This window comes from Camelus bactrianus, chromosome 15 (genome assembly GCF_048773025.1).
Source record: "Camelus bactrianus isolate YW-2024 breed Bactrian camel chromosome 15, ASM4877302v1, whole genome shotgun sequence".
NCBI classification, from domain to species: Eukaryota; Metazoa; Chordata; class Mammalia; order Artiodactyla; family Camelidae; genus Camelus; species Camelus bactrianus.
In genome coordinates this window covers 14,039,007-14,049,610 of record NC_133553.1, presented here as the reverse complement: position 1 = coordinate 14,049,610, position 10,604 = coordinate 14,039,007, and positions in this window count along the sequence as shown.

Below are 10,604 nucleotides of genomic sequence, written 5' to 3'. Positions count from 1 at the left end.
CCGCAGGGGCCGGGAGTGCACCTGGATCCCTGCCGGCTCAACCCCGGCTTCCTCCTCGTGTGACTGAATTCCCAGGGCTCCCAGGCGCACCTCTCCTGCCTTTGTGTCCGCCCGTGGCCGCGTCCTCACTACTTGAACAACTCCTGTGTCCCTCCCCGGCTCAGCCCCTGAGCCCCGGCGCCTCGTCTCCGGGACAGGGTCCGGGGGGCGGGGCCCGTGTCTGCCGGTCCGCTCTCCAGACTCACCTTGTCTTTCCCTTAGCTCAGTCACATCCCGGTGATTACAGCAACTCGGGTGAGGGATAAGGACGCTGGGGCCAGGTGGCAGCAGTGGACAGGTGAGGGGGAGGTTCTCATTGTGTCTGAAGGTGGAATCAGCATGATTTCCTGATTGGCTCAGAGGCAGGTCAGAGAGAGCGATGCCGAGAGAAGGACCCCAGAGTTTTTGACTGAGGAGTTTGTTTTGTTCTGGTTTGGGTTTTTTTGCTGTTTTCTACCCCAGCCTCATGTCCTCGTGGCACTGAGCCCCAAACCACCTCAGCAGCTGGGAGGGCAGGTTCACCGTCTGCTGAGAGGGAGAAGGCTGGAGTGAGCAGGGTCAGGGGGCCCTTGGATGTGGGGTGTCCCATGTGTATTTAAGAAGCAAAGTTTGGACAATAAGCCAGGCTCACTCCAGCCTTCTGTGAGTGCAGTGCCCAGCACCTCTTCCAGCCCTGGTGATGATGGTCCAAATGATGGTCCAAACCCCAGTTATCAAGGCAGGGAGTGTAGCTCATTCAGTTGTTCAGGACTTTTCCAGCTACAAGGATTACAGTACAAAGCTTTTCTGGTTCACATTTAGCTGAAGGTGCTGGAGTTGGAACACCTGGTCCACCGTTGAATTTTAGGGCAGTGCATGCAGACCTGGGCTGCGTGGAGGAACCTTGGCTGTGCATGGGTGAATGACAGGGAGCTCTCACTTTCTGCTCCACCATCCTTGTTGTCGGGCCCTTGTCCTCATACTCTCAGAGTGGCTACTGGGCTCCTGCCATTGTTGACTTGTTCCAAGCAGCAGGAAGAAACACAGCCAAGATCAAATGGGTGCCTACCGGTAGGACTTGTTTCTCTGCAGCCCCAGAGAAGGTTCTGGAAGTCACCGAAGCAACGGGTCCTGTGACCACGAGACATCAGCGCCCACCAGGTGGGCCAGGACACCTGGGCACTCCTTGGTCACAGGTGGGAACTGTGGCCAGAAAAACCTACCCCCCACCAGCATCTCAATAGTCTTTCATCAGAGTGAGAGGTAGGTCTCTGATCAACCCCGAGCCACCTCCAGACTCTGTGGGCAGGGCAGTCCGCTTGGTGTCTCCTCATTCTCAAAAGCTGTGGTTCTCACCTTGAGCCCTGCTGGCTGCTTCGGGGCGCGGACACAGAGTGGGCTCGATGTCTAAGGGTCTCCCCACCACCCTGGCCCAGATTCTCTGGTAACACTCTCCCAGGGACAGGCCCTCTGTCTGAGCCCTTCAGGCCACTAAGGGCAAAGGTCAAAGTATCTTCCTGAGTCCTTTGGGCTTTGATTGTTTCCAGTGCAAAATTACCCTCATGCCAAAGACATTTCTGGCAGATTTTGCCCCTACACACCGGGCATTTACGAGCTCACCTGGCTGGATGGCGTTGCCACAGGTGAAGGCCGGGGACGAGCTGAGAGCTCACCAAAGACGAGTCTTCACAGACCTGGATGGGCAGGTTCATAACAAAGACACACATAGTAGAACCACATTCCTGTGCTTTGGGGGGATTTAGCCCGTCAGCAAAGTCCTCCCGGGTGTGACCTTCCCGCCTCCATCGGTGTTCTCTTAGGAGGGGCGAGAGAGGTTGTAAGAAGCAAGCCATGAGACTTGTCAGGACGGCTTCCCTGGTCGCCAGCGTTTGTAGACGGAGGGAAACGTACAACCCACATGGCCGCCACAGACCTGATGGGCTGGGACGGAACAGCTGGGGGTCCTGGTGTCATCCATCACCCTTCTGCAGGGGGACTCGCGAGTTGGTGAAGCGGGTTTATGCTGTGAGGTCCGCCCGAGTTCGGACAGGGAGGAGGACGCAGCTGCGGGCTGTTCGCTCTGACAACGGGGCAGAAGCCCTAACCCCAGCCGGGAACTAAGTCGGGGGGTCGGGGGGAGCTTTTTTAACAGAGAGAAGGGAGGGAGTGGGGGGTCGTGAGACACACGTATGGGTTTGTGGTGCCCAGTTCCTGGAGGAGCAGCTGAGGTGCAGGTGTGGGACCCAACAGGACCTCTGTCAGCCTGGCTGTGCGGGCAGCTGGGGTGGACGGCTGCCCCGTCAGCACAGAGCCAGGGCCCACCGCTGAGGCTGCACGTCCGGCCTGGGGTCTCCGAGGACCTGCGGAAATGCCCCAAGACCCCCGAGGCAGCACAGAAAGACCGCCTCCTCTCACTACATTTAACACATTTGTGGAACTTTTATTCTTCATCTGAATCGAGTCCTTCTCATCAGTTTTCTTCCTTTGTGGGCTTTTGAGGAAAATTAAGATATTCTCCACGTAATCTTCTAGAAACTTGGTAATGTGACAGTTTCCCTTTCACATGCATCACAGGAGTCAGGGCTCATGCGTTCTCGCACACGTGTGCAGGTGGCCTGGTGGTGCACGCCGAGAAGGCCCCCTTTCCCCACCGCTCCCGAGGGCACTTGGTCCGGGCGGTGCCCGCCCCTTCTTCCGAGGGCGCTGCTTCACTTGTGCCTCGGCACCAGCTCTGCCCTGCTTTAGCTGCTGCCTGCGTGAGGGCGTCTCTGGTCCCTCCGCCACTGGACCGCCTGGTCCCTCCCCCACTGGACCGCCTGGTCCCTCCCCCGCTGGACCGCCTGGTCCCTCCCCCACTGGACCGCCTGGTCCCTCCGCGGCAGGACCGCCTGGCCGGTTTGTTCTGGGCTTTCCACACGTATCTTCGTATTGGCTCGTCAGTTTCCACTGAAAGAGGTGTCCACAGGGACTTCGATCGGTATTACGTTGAATCTATCACTCAGTTTGCATTCAGCTGATATTTTAAACACTTAATCCTTCCATCCATAATCATGACATATTCCTGCATTTATTTGTGGCTTTTAAAAAAATTATGTCTTCTTTAGTCGGTTCTGGCGAAGTTTTGCGGTCTTTTCCAAAAGGTTTGCATGTTTTCCTTAAGTTCACTTGTTGGGGTCGCTGTCTTATGCTGTTGTAAATGCCATTTTTAAAAAATCACTTTCTGGTTGTACGTTGCTTGTATACAGAAGTGCAGGTGAGTTTTAGAATTTGACCTTCTATCCACTATTCCTGATAAATTCAGTTATGAATCCTATTAGCTTTTAAAAACATCCTTTCAGATTTTTCTGTGTATACAGTTTTTTCTTTCAGTAGGTGAGGACAGCTTTGTTCTTCCCAGCCCTCCGTGGAGCCGGGCGCCTGCGCGATCGAGGCCTGGCGGGTGTCACCAGGATGCTGGTCTGCGCTGGTCAGGCTCCCTTCCCCCTGTTTGCACAGGGTTGGCGCTCAGGAACAGTTTGTTGTTTATTTTGTAATCTAAGTATCACAGTAGACTTGGGGTTATTTTTCTGCTTTTTTATGTCTTTTTAAAAATATTATTTGCACCAGATTATCTCCTTGAGCAATTTCATGGTTCCAAGTGTCAGAAGTTCACAGATAACAATGCATCATGTCCAGTGCTTGACCGTGTAAGTCTGGACCGCATGCACGTTTCCTTCGTGTGAATGACAGTGACCCGTGTGACAGCAGGGCCCTGTCAGGGCCCTGACTAACCCACACAGTCAGTGGTGCTCCACGAGGTAGGACGGTAAGGGTCCAGGACTACGCGTTGCGCCTCTGCAAGGAGGCCCCTGCCCGCTTTTGGGAATTCCTGTCAAAGTGCCCGGCTCAGGAGCGGGTCGTGGAGTCAAGGGACAGGGTGCGAACCGACTTGCTGGGCGAACGCTCCGTTCCAGGCCCATGAGCTGTGCTGGCGGACTTGGCCCCTCGTCTCCTTTAATCTTGTCTGACCGAGCACAGCCCTGGCTTTGTGGGTTGACTCTGCCACCTGATCCGGGCCAGTCCCAAGTCAACTGGAGCAGGTGCGGGAGGGCGTCCCCCTGGGCCGGCAGGGGCCTCGCCGGATGCTCTTTGTTGTTTCGTTTTGTTTTGTGTCTACTTCTCAGCCTTGCCAAGGCAGAGGGTGTCAGCCACGCTGGGGCCCCCAGAGCAAGGACATGTAGCTGTGCACACAGTGTTTGCCATCATCAGGGAATAACTTGCAAAGTGTCTGCTTCCAGCCAGGAAGTCAGCGGGGCTGGGCGTGCACCCCGTGGGCAGAGGGCTGACTTCTCTCCCGGGGGTGAGATTCCTTGAGCCTGAACTGGCCGAACTGTGGTTTCATCGTCCCTGCAAATGCAATGGTGAGTGACCTTCAGGGCGGCCTGAGCAGCACTTTCCAGACACACCCGGCGGGCCTCCCAGCTTAGTCACTGTAGGACGGAGTCGCTGAGGGCAGCGGGCAGGGAGCAGGCACCGAAGGCACAGACAGTGGAGCTGCTGAGAGCTGAGTCGAACGTCCCCCCACCGTCGGGGCTGAAGAACCAAACTCTGGCCACGTGTTAGAGAAACAGGGACTCGGCCCCTTGAGATAAATGAACTCGAAGTTGGCAATCTTGCTCCGGTTGACCTGGGACTGGCCAGGATCAGGTGACGAGGGTGCGGGCAGCTCCCTGACCTTCAGTGATGGCCACATTGTCCGGTCTTCCTGATCAGTTCCCAAATGTGCTCCTGGAAGGCGGGCGTGGTGCCCGGGTGCTGCGTCCATCGCCATGACGAGCGGCTGATGTCCCTTAGTCACATCACAGCCCCGTTGTTCGCACGTCTTGGTGGAGGCCCGTGCGTGCCGGCCTCGGTGGGGGTGAGACACCCGTGCCATCGGGCCACACTCCCCCCGCCCCATCTGCGCATCCTGCAGCGGGACCAAGTGCCATCACAGTGCTGACCCCTCGGGCTTGCACAGTTCGGCTTGCTTCCCAACGAGCAGGCCCCTGGGCTGCAGCTGTGCAGTCTCCTCAAGGGTCTGCTCTCAAGTTCCCTCAGGGTGAGGGGCGTCGGGCAGGAAGAGTCCCCCAGAGTCTGGGGGCTCCCAGCAGCCTCAGCCCGAGCCCCCTACCTGCCGGTGCACTGGGGGGCTCTGCCTCCCTCCTCATCGTCTGCTACATTTAGTACCAAAGTCCCACAGATCCGTGTCGTCTTGGGAAAAAAGGTTCTGTAGAACTGCTCGTAAGCCCCCCCAACCCCATTGCCTTAAGATGCAAAATGCGTCCGGCTTTTCCAGACCTCCCTGCCCCAGTTCGTCCTGTTCCCCTCCCCCTGGGGCACCCCCAGAGCCAGTTTTCTTCCTTCGTGGTCCTGAATTCTCCCCTCATCGCCCCCGCTCACCCACAACCCCTCCTCTGCACCCACGATATCGATACCCACGGGCACCCTTTCTCCACGGGACGGGCCTCCACCCGCTATTTCTGACTGGGTCTCCGGGGCATCACAGTGCCCGCATGGTCCACCCCACATGTGGACGCTTCTCATCGAGAAGGAAGTCATCACGTTTGGACTCAGGTTACTCCTCTCCCTCCTCCTGCCATCTGTCTACCTCTCTATTACTGTCTCTTGTCTTCTTTACCAGAACTTTCCAGCACTCGTCCATTCTGAGTCTTCACACCTGAAGGACAATGTCACAGCTGAAAGTCACAATTTTTATCTTTTCATTCAAATATACATCTGTCCTGAATGATTGGAGGTGATTCCTTCCTGCCTTCCTGGTGGGCGAGGGGCTGTCACAGGGGTTCCGAGGGGCCTCCTGGACCCACAGGGCAGCTCCCAGTCACCTGGTTCTGCAGCCAGCCTGTGCCTGGGCCCAGTGGAGCCTCGCTGCCCTCTGTGGCCTCCAGAACAATGCCCACTTCTCAGCATGGTGGTCAGTGCAACTGGTGTGTAGGCTGGTTAACTGATGTAGAGGTTGGTTAACTGCTATAAAGGTTGGGGAACTGGGGTAAAGCTTGGTTAACTGGTATAGTGGTTGGTTAGCTGGAGTGGTGGTTGATTTACTGATATAGAGTTTGGTCAACTGGGATAGTGGTTAGTTTATTGGTGTAAAGGTTGACTAACTGGGGTGGTGGTTAGCCTCTCGGGGTAGAGGCTGACTAACTAGGTAGTGGTCAGTCTCCTGGGGCTGAGGCTGGTGAACTGGGTGGTGGTCAGTCTCCTGGGGCTGAGGCTGGTGAACCGGGGTGCTGAGAGACCCTCACCCCTTCCAGGTGTCACTCACTGATGCTCAATCACTTGTTGCCTGTACACTTGGTTCAACCAGACTGACCACCTTTACTTGGTGACAATTGTACATACATTTTGATGACAAAATTTTCCATTTCTCTCACCTCTTATCTCAAAAAAACCCTTCAGAACTCATAAACTTATTAAGCATCTCTAAGGCACCAAAGCTCCCATTTGTTAAAGTTGTATTCCAAAATTACCCAGGTTTTCAGGGAGGCAAAGTATGATCCCAGAACCCAGAGATGACCTGGACAGTGTTTGTGTCTCTCCACCCAGGCAGACTCCAGAAACCTCTCTATTTAAGGCGTTGCCATTAGTGGCTTTCTGTTCCCATGTTGAAGCTCAGTGCGCAAACAGGTGCCCCAGGCCTGTTTCCTCAGGACAGGTGCCAAGTAAGAAAGACCAGGGGCATCGCTGCTCTGGGCATGGAAGGACCAGGTCACGTCAGCCGCCTCCCGCCCCCATCCTGGCTGGGCCACGGTTGCTGGAGGTTTAGACTTACTTACTTCTCAAGAACTCTCAAACATCACGTACCCACTGTTCTGAGGGTCGTTTACTGCATCTGTGTTACTTTACTCACATTTATCGTGCTTCATACACCTCGTGTTTATCACTCAGGATTCGTCCTGATCTGGGGCAAGAGTGGCTCATTTGCTCACCGTCAGCCCTTTTCTGTCGGGCTGCCCTAGTCTTGAACTGTGTATTCAGATTTGCCCAGAGCACATCTTTCAGTATTTTATTTTCCTGAAAGTGTGTTGGTTGCACACGTTTTGAGGATGTCACACAATTACCCCGACATCAGATACAAGGAAGGCAAGGGTAGGCGTTCGTGTTGCAGCCTTTCCCTCTGGCATCCTGGGGACACTGCAGCATTGCCGCTGGCGTGTCAGGAGCAGGGCTCAGACCCAGCTGAGGTGTGAAGCAGAGGTCCCCTCTCCCTCGTGGTGGCCTCGTCTCGGACCCCGCTTTCCTAAGCCCCCAGCCTGGGCTTTCTGCGCTCGGACCCCACCCCGACCCCCGCCCTGTGGAGAAGTGAGGGTGGTTCTCACCCAGGGCCACGCCTGCCTTGTCCAAGGTGCTGAGCCGAGCCTCCTGTCTTCCTGACACCTGGCGGCTTGCGTGCTGGTCAGGCCGGCAGACTGGCCACACGGCTGGCATCCGTCAGCTCCAAGGTGAGCCGAGGCCGCACGGCTGTCCTTCCTCATCCCAGGGGCCCCTGTTGTGCAATGAGCCACTGTCCTGGGGGACAAACAGAGCTGCATTCCCACGACCTCCAGTCATGTTTCATCAGCAGATTCACACACCGCCTTGTTTTCAGTGCGTTTCTGTGTAAAGCCACCTTACTTAGTGCAGATTGTTGACTCAGTGACCTCGAACCCTTGGCCAGCAGCACTGGGACCTGACAGGTGCTCACCTGCCATGAGTGCTTTCTCCAGGAGGCACGTCACAGCCTTCGGGCTCTGCGACCGCCAGACAGCCCTGCCACGCTGCACGGGGGGCCCGTTTAAACGGAGAAATCCCCACCAAATCACAAAGGGATGACATGCATGACACCGAGGGGGCCGAGAGGGACCCCAGTGCACCGGGGAGCTGGAGCAGAGGCGGAGCTCGCAGCCCGCTGGGGGCCAGCCGCTCAGTGATGCCCCCAGGGACCTCGAGATGCTGTGAGCACCGCCGTTGGGTCACAACACATCCCAGTGAGCAGGCGAGTCTGCAAACATGGAGTCTGTGGTTAACGAGGGGCCCGAGGAGGGAGGTCGGGCGGCTGCGTGGGGAGCAAGTGTGGCGGTTCTGGCCAAGCTCGCCCCCCTGGCTGTGCGAGGCCAGTCCCGTCTCCTCTGACCCTTGGGAGTCGTGTGTGTGTGCAGGTCCCCAGCCTGGTACTTCGTGGGTGGAGCCTCTGATCACCTCCACTGACGCACCGCCTGGCGGGGCCGTCTGGGGGCTTCCACAAAAGACCTTCCACCCCAGGCGGGTGTGACCACGAGCTCCCCAGCACCTGCGGGGGAACAGAGGGCACAGGAACATCCCCGAGGAACCAGGTCCAGGAGGCATTTGTTAAACTGTGAGACACGGTGCCCGTGGACGTGAGCTGGCATCTTCCACTTTCCTCCAGAGGCACCCGACTGTCCACCAGGCAGTGGGAATCGCAGGTGTGACAACCTCCTGAACTCCCGGGGGGGGGCCCGCCCCCGCCCCCGCCCCCGCCCGCCTCCCAGCTCCCCACACTCGAGTCGGAGCAGGACGTGCACGTGTTAGGCTGGGAGAGACGGAGGCAGGCAAGGCTCGCGGCCCACGTGGACACACTCCCGGCAGGGAGACCACAGACCGTGAGAGAGGCCGCCCGCCCAGCCCCGTCATCCGAAGCCGTTCCAAACAAAAATTGTTTTTCCAGTTTGGAGGTTGGGGAAAAGTGGATTTGAATGCTGCCAACAAAAAAATAGTTCACATGGCAGGTTTAGACAGCTCTCTTCTCCAAGAAGGATTTTCACAGCATGGACCCTGATCTTAGAAACATTTGAATGAGTTTGTATTCAGCACCCTAGGCTTCTGAAGCAAGAAGAAGTGACCACGAGCGCGTGGTGGACTGGACCCGCCTGCAGCCAGACCGGCGGAGGGGCGCCCAGCCTTGTCGCCGTCATTTGTTATTATTATTATCTGACTGGGGTCCCACTTTAGACCTGAGACGGGCGGTCAGAGTGGCAGCATCTGCAGCACCTCGCAGGACATCTCAAGGCTCAGCGATCAGATGGTGCTCGGGCAAAGCTGCTCTGAACGTGCCCTTCGATCATGGACAGGCGAGGGGTCAGACATCCCTCAGGTCCCCCGTCGCCTGATCCAGACACACAGCGGTCCCTGCTCTCCTGCTCACGGCGCCAACCTCCTCGCAGCAGCTAGAAAGCTCCTTTAAAGCATCGAGTTTCCCTGCCTGCCTTCTAGGAAACTTCTGGAAGTTTTTGAATCACTGGGGATGAAACGGCAAGTTACCCCTTTTGAGATAAACTCCCAGGCCGCAGATGGAGCCACTCCTGTCCGGGAACCCTTAGGTGACACCTGTGTCCCTCTAAATGACCTGCTTGTGCAGAGCCTGGGGCACGTGGTCCGCCAGACCCCACACGCCAGGGCAGGTCCCAGCCTTCTCACCCCAGACAAGGCCGACTCTGTGCCCCGGACGATTCCATCAATTCTGTTTCTCTTCCTTGTCCTTTTTTCTAGGTTCTAGAAAGCCTCCTGCCCTCCACCCCCATGGAGGCAGCCCACATGGTGCAGTGTTGAATTAAGCATCAAGTATCATTTAAATTGTCTCCTTTAATCACCATACGATGTCCCCAAAGCTTCCCACGCTGGGGGCCCTGAACACCTGGCCAGCCCCGGGGCTTTGGTTTCCTGGTTCGACGGGTGCTGCTGACTCGAGTCCGTCTGTCTGTGCTGACAGCAGCACAGTGACAGCGGTCACAGCAGCTCCTGGGGTCCCTGGGCAGCGGGAGGGTCATTACCAGCCAGACCACGGGCTGCAGTGTGCACGTGGCTGAGCACAGCACCTCCCCAGAGGCACGGCCCACCTCCAGGGCCCAGCCTTCCCATCCACGCGCCACATGGGGCCCCAAGGACGCCATACTCCCCACCTGCTGGGGGAGACGTTCTGAGACGTCTACCAACTGCCGGGCTCAGAGTCCACCAGACCATGTAATTTTCCTCATAAAATTCAGTAACACACAACCAAAAAATTCAAGTGCCCATTAAGACCCTGCATGACGGTAACACGAGACCAGAGCTGTCTATAAATCTTTAAAACCGAATTCAGGCTGCAGCTCATGATAAAACCTCACAAATTGCTTCTCCTTCCTGTCCCAGATATGAGCTGTGGCCAGACTCAACATTCCACCCTCATATTTTTCCCAAAACCTTTGTTTCCTGGCTAGAAATCACCGCTGCCTTAGCCCCTCACTTCCTCTGAATTTCTGGGGCCAGGTCCATCAATTGATGTATTTTAGGAAAAATTTTTTTACAAATAATGTTTTTTCCCCAGCGATTAGCTACCAAATGCACATTGGTTCAAATGTGTTCCTCAGCAGGTGACGAGGTGGAGGCCACAGGGCACTTCCAGGGACGGCGGGGCTACGGTCAGAGGAGGCAGAGCTGTGGATGGACGGGGCCTGGACCCCCCAGGGTCGGGGGAGGAAAGCCCTTCCGGCTGGAGGGCGGGGGTCCCACTGTGGTCCATGCGCGGCAGAGGGTGACTGCCTGGGTTTTGCGTGCTGATGGGGAGGGGTCCA